The following is a 6,437-nucleotide window of genomic DNA, read 5'->3' as shown; positions in this document are numbered from 1 at the left end:
ATGGTTGGGTTTTACATTAATGAACTTTAGTAGTTGCGGATGCTTGCTAGAGTTCCAATCACAAGTGCATATGATCCAAGAAGAGAAAGTATGTTAGCTTATGCCTCTCCCTCATATGAAATTGCAATGACGACTATCGGTCTTGTTAACAATTGCCTAGGACAATTCCGCTCACCGGCCCATCATTATTCCACACTCACTATTTATAATATTTAGTAATATATAGTAACTTTATGATAAGAGCACCTACCTTTATGTTTTATCTCTTCGATATCATGCAAAGTTATCCTCTTCATACCCACAACGTAGTTTTATTTCTTGTTTCTAGTTGGAAGCAAACGCTCGGTGTACGTAGAGTCGTATCAGTGGCAGATAGGGCTTGAGAGAATATTGGTCTTACCTTTAGCTCCTTGTGGGTTTGACACTCCATACTTATCACTTCCACCATTGGAAATTGCTACGATGATTCCCTGCACTTGGGGATTATCAAACTCTTTTCTGGCGCCGTTGCCGGGGAGCAATAGCGTGGGGTTGATATTCTTGTGTATGCTTGTTTGCTTTCTTCACTAAGTAGATTTTGTTTTTACCTTTTTGTTTATGTTTAGTTGTGGGTGAAACACACACAAAATAAATAAATAATGAAAATACAAAAAAAATACTTGCCTCTCATACCTAAAAAGTTTTTCAATAAGAGAAGTGATTGGAAGGTTATGCATTGGAGAAGTGAGGGTCGACCTTGAACACTTGTGTTCATGCTCATGGAAACAATGTAAAAAAATTCATGGAAGCTTCTCTAAAAATAATTATCCCCTTGTATATATCCATTGTATTATAAAAATAATGTGCTAAGCCTTGGTTTTAGGATGATTAGATTGCTTGTTTACTTTGTGCAGTACAAAAACAGAAACTTTGGCTGTAGCGCGTGATTTTAATTTTTTTTACTGGAAAGTCAAATGGATCTAAAACTTTTTGAACATTACTTCTGTACAAATTGTTTAAATTTTCATATTTGTTTATAATTTTTTGGAGTTACATAAGCTTACTAAACTTCCAGATTACTACAGACTGTCCTGTTTTGACATATTCTGTTTTCTATGAGTTGTTCGCTTATTTTGATGAATATATGGGTAGTATCGGGGGGTATGAACCATGGTTAAGTTGTAATACAGTAGATATAGTTCTAATATGAAATTGTAGTAAGTTTTCAACAGTACCTAAAGGTAGTAATTTGTTTTATTTACACTAACAGATCTCACAAAGTTTTTGTTAAAGTTTTGTGTGGGTGAAGTGTTCGAAGATCGAGGAGCTATCAATATTAGAAGAATAAAGAGAGGCAAGAGATCAAGCTTGGGGATGCCCAAGCCACCCCAAGTAAATATTTCAAGGATACTCAAGCATCTAAGCTTGGGGATGCCCCGGTTGGCATCCCATCTTTCTTCTTCCACAATTATCGGTATACCTCGGTTTTTGTTTTGTTCACATAATTCGTGTCCTTTGTGTTTTTGTTTTTACTTTAAGAACCATGCCAGTATGAGATAGCCCTTTATTTATTTATAGAGTACTTCATGTGCTTCACTTATATCTTTTAAGTATGATCTTATAGAATTGCTCTTTGTGCTTCACTTAAATCTTTTGAGTATGGTGTTATAGAATGCTTCGTGTGCTTCACTTATATATTTTGAGCTTGGATATTGGTTAGTCTATATTAATTGTAGAATGCTCCATGAACTTCACTTATATCTTTTGGAGTATGAATAATACTATCATCTAAAGTGGATTTAGAAGAAGTTTGCTCCCACTATTCCGAATGAGGAGAATTTTGCTTATGTGGAGAGTATTAAAATTTCTATGCTCGTAGATCATGAAAAGAATGATTTATGTGATGGTTATATTGTTGAACTCATTCACGGTGCTACTGAAAAATATTATGAGGGAGGAATACATGTTTGTAGGAGTTGCAACAATATCAAGTTTCCTCTCTATATGCTTAAAGTTTTGAAGTTAGACTTGTTTTTCCTTCCTATGCTAGTTGATTCTTGTTCCTATAAATTATGTGCTCACAAAATCCCTAGGCATAGGAAGTGGGTTAGGTTCAAATGTGCTAGTCATATTCTTCATGATGCTCTCTTTATGTTTCAATTCTTATCTTTTTTGTGAGCATCATTGAAATCATCATGCCTAGCTAAAAGGCATTAAAGAAAAGCGCTTGTTGGGAGACAATCCAATATTTACCCTTACTATTTTTGTGTGTTCTCGTGATTAATATACTGTAGTAATCATTTATTATAGCTTTTGTTTTAATAAAATGCCAAGTAAGACCTTTGGGAAGACTTGGGTGAAAGTTAATGTAATCTTGCTATAAAAAAACAGAAACATTGCGCTCACGAGATTAGCTGCCATTTTTTACAGAAGAGTGCAATTGAGTTGATTATTTTTAATAAGATTAATAGAAAAATTTCTCATGTCCACCAATTTATTTTAGAATTTTTGGAGTAGCAGAAGTATGGTTGGTGTTTAGATCATTATAGATTGTTCTGTTTCTGACAGATTCTGTTTTCATTGTATAGTTTGCTTGTTTTCTAGTTTCTATGGCTTATATTTCACAATATAAATTGTAGAAATGATATGGTACAGTAGGCATTGTGTGAGAAAAATTATTAGCCTTGTCTTTGACAGTACCAAAGTGAATGGTTTACTTTTTATCATACTAACCTATCTCACGAAGTTCTGTTAAGTTTTGTGTGATTGAAGTTTTCAAGCTTTGGGTGAGATATCGATATGAGGAGAATAAGGAGTGGAAAGACCCTAAGTTTGGGGATGCCCAAGGCACCCCAAGGTAATATTCAAGGAAGACTCAAGCGCCTAAGCTTGGGGATGCCCCGGAAGGCATCCCCTCTTTCGTCTTCAAAACTATCGGTATACCTTACTTGGAGCTATATTTGTATTCGTCACATGATATGTGTTTTGCTTGGAGCGTATTTTCAATTTTACTTGCTGTTTGAATAAAATTATTGGATCTGAAATCTTGATTGAAAAAGAATCCTCCCATGGCTATTTAATTATTTGACTACTCAGTATTCTTCACTTATATCTTTTTGGAGTAGTTTGTCATTTACTCACGTGCTTCACATATATCCTATGAGTAAATGGTTGAATGAATTGAATATCATAAATCTGAATTTATATACGTTTCATATGCTTACAAAATGGGGAGTAATGACTCCACACATAATAAGTATAGGTAGTAAACTTATTGGAAGTTAGCAAACGTAGAATTGGTCACTTGAACAATTCATGAAAGAATATTGAAGGAAGAGTGATTTCACATATAAATATACTATCTTGGACATCTATTGCAATTGTGAGCACTCATTAAAATATGACATGCTAAAAGGTTGATGTTGGACAAGGAAGACAACTTAATGGGTTATGTTTTCCTATATCCGAAACGTTATATTGTCTTGGTTCATCCAACATGTTAACCTTGCCTTCCCCTCTCATGCTAGCCAAATTCTTTGCACCAAGTAGAGATACTACTTGTGCTTCCAAATATCCTTAAACCCAGTTCTGCCATGAGAGTCCACCATATCTACCTATGGATTGAGTAAGATCCTTCAAGTAAGTTGTCATTGTTGCAAGCAATAAAAATTGCTCTCTAAATATGTATGATTTATTAGTGTGGAGAAAATAAGCTTTATACGATCTTGTGATGTGGAAGAAATAAAAGCGATGGACTGCATAATAAAGGTCCATATCACAAGTGGCAATATAAAGTGACGTTCTTTTGCATTAAGATTTTGTGCATCCAACCATAAAAGCGCATGACAACCTCTGCTTCCCTCTGTGAAGGGCTTATCTTTTACTTTTATCTTCTACCCTTATACAAGAGTCATGGTGATCATCACCTTTCCTTTTTACACTTTTTCCTTTGGCAAGCACTTGTGTTGGAGCAATCCGTATATATATATATATATCCACTTGGATGTAGATTTTCATAAATTATTATTGTTGACATTACCCTTGAGGTAAAAGGTTGGGAGGCGAAAATTATAAGCCCCTATCTTTCTCTTTGTCCGATTAAAACTTTGAACCCATAAATATCACATGAGTGTTAGCAATTGTGAAAGATTAAATCATAGTTGAGTATGTGGAGTTTGCTGAACCAAAGATCTTACATAGACACTTCCCGAAAATAAGACGAATTGCAATTGTTTGATGACTAAGAGCACGGTTTGTTAGTTTTCAAGAAAGTTTATGATCTATACTTTAACATGTGAATAGCTTGTTACTTGATCATGAGAAGTTTTATGAGTTGAGCTACTGTTATGATATATAATGATGCTAGAAAAAGTGATTGGAACTATCATTGATCAAATTTATGCACTTGCTAGCATTCACACTTCATAAATTATTTCTTTTATCATTTACCTACTCGAGGACGAGCAGGAATTAAGCTTGGGGATGCTGATACGTCTTCAACATATCTATAATTTATGAAGTATTCATGCCATGTTTACAATAGTTTTATATGATTTTGGTATACTTTGATTATAACTAACCCGGGCTGACACTGTTTTCAGCAGAACTACCGTGGTGTTGTTTTTGTGCACAAATAAAAATTCTTGGAATGCGATGAAAATCAAGGAAGAATTTTTCTGGAAAATACAAAATATACTGGAACAAAAATCTACCATAGGGGAGTCCCGTGGGGCCCATGAGGGTGGGGAGCGTGCCCACCCCCCTGGGCGCGCCCCTGTGCCTCATGGACTTCCCGTGGGGCCCCTGACTTGTTCTCGACGCCAACCTCTCCTATAAATGCCCAAACCTCCAGAAAATAACCTAGATCGGAAGTTCCGCTGCCGCAAGCCTCTATATCCACGAGAAATCAATCTAGGCCCTCTCTGGCACCATGTAGGAGGGGGCCATCATCACCATGAAGGCCAAGGACCAGAGGGGGACCTCTCTCCATCCAGGGGGGAGGCCATGGAGGAGGAAGCACAAGGGGGAGAACCTCTCCTCCTCTCTCTCGGTGGTGCTGGAGTGTCATAGGGAGGGGAATCATCGCCACGGTGATCGTCTTCATCAACATCACCATCATCATCACCATCCTCATCTCTTTTACGTGGTCTACTCTCCCGCACCCTGCTGTAGTCCCTACTTGAACATGGTGTTTTATGCCACATATTATGATCCATTGATGTGTTGCCATCCTATGATGTTTTGAGTAGATATCCTTTGTCTTTGGGTTGATTGATGATCTAGATTGGTATGAGTTGTATGTTTTATTTTGGTGTTGTCCTATTGTGCCTTCCGTGTCGCGCAAGCGTGAGGGATTCCCGCTGTAGGGTGTTGCAATACGTTCATGATTCACTTATAGTGGGTTGCTTGAGTGACAGAAGCATAAACCCGAGTAAGGGGTTGTTGCGTATGGGATAAAGGGGACTTGATGCTTTAATGCTATGGTTGGGTTTTACCTTAATGATATTTAGTAGTTGTGGATGCTTGCTAGAGTTCCAATCATAAGTGCATATGATCCAAGAAGAGAAAGTATGTTAGCTTATGTCTCTCCCTCATATGAAATTGCAATGACGACTATCGGTCTTGTTAACAATTGCCTAGGACAATTCCGCTCATCGACCCATCATTATTCCACACTCGCTATTTATAATATTTAGTAATATATTCTAACTTTATGATAACAACACCTACTTTTATATTTATCTCTCTGATATCATGCAAAGTTATCCTCTTCATACCCACAACATAGTTTTATTTCTCGTTTCTAGTTGGAAGCAAACACTCGGTGTATGTAGAGTCGTACCAATGGCAGATAGGACTTGAGAGAATATTGATCTTACCTTTAGCTCCTTGTGGGTTCGATACTCCATACTTATCACTTCCACCGTTGGAAATTGCTACGATGATTCCCTGCACTTGAGGATTATCAATGCTTCTTTTTTCCTGAGATTTTCTAGCTTAATTATCTTTTTTTGTTAGCCTGTTAAGTGTTATATATATAACAATACATAGATATGAGAGGTGAATGGAAACATCTTGACATTTTAGTTAATTGTAAATAAATAGTGAACTAATATTTTTGAAAAATGATGCGGTCCATCTTTACAACATAGATTTGTAGTTTTTTAAAAGGTTGGAGAATTGTGTTCGAATTTTAAAGATTCCAGCGCGAAATAACCGACCAATGAGAAGCAAGGAACCACAATCACGCGGATCACCTAGTCAGAAACGATCCGAGCCATCCATCACACACCCATCAACGATGGAGCTTCTCCCGAAAAATCCAAACCCTAACCCACCCACCCACCCTCGTCCTCTCCCATTCCCCAGATCCGCCCGCGCCTCCTTCGTCTCATCTCCCTCCCGCGATTCCCACCGCCGCCACCCCCACCCCCACCCCAACCCGCCACTGCCGACCA

The sequence above is a fragment of the Triticum dicoccoides genome, chromosome 7A (assembly GCF_002162155.2).
Source record: "Triticum dicoccoides isolate Atlit2015 ecotype Zavitan chromosome 7A, WEW_v2.0, whole genome shotgun sequence".
NCBI classification, from domain to species: domain Eukaryota; kingdom Viridiplantae; phylum Streptophyta; class Magnoliopsida; order Poales; family Poaceae; genus Triticum; species Triticum dicoccoides.
This window is presented reverse-complemented; position numbering follows the sequence as displayed.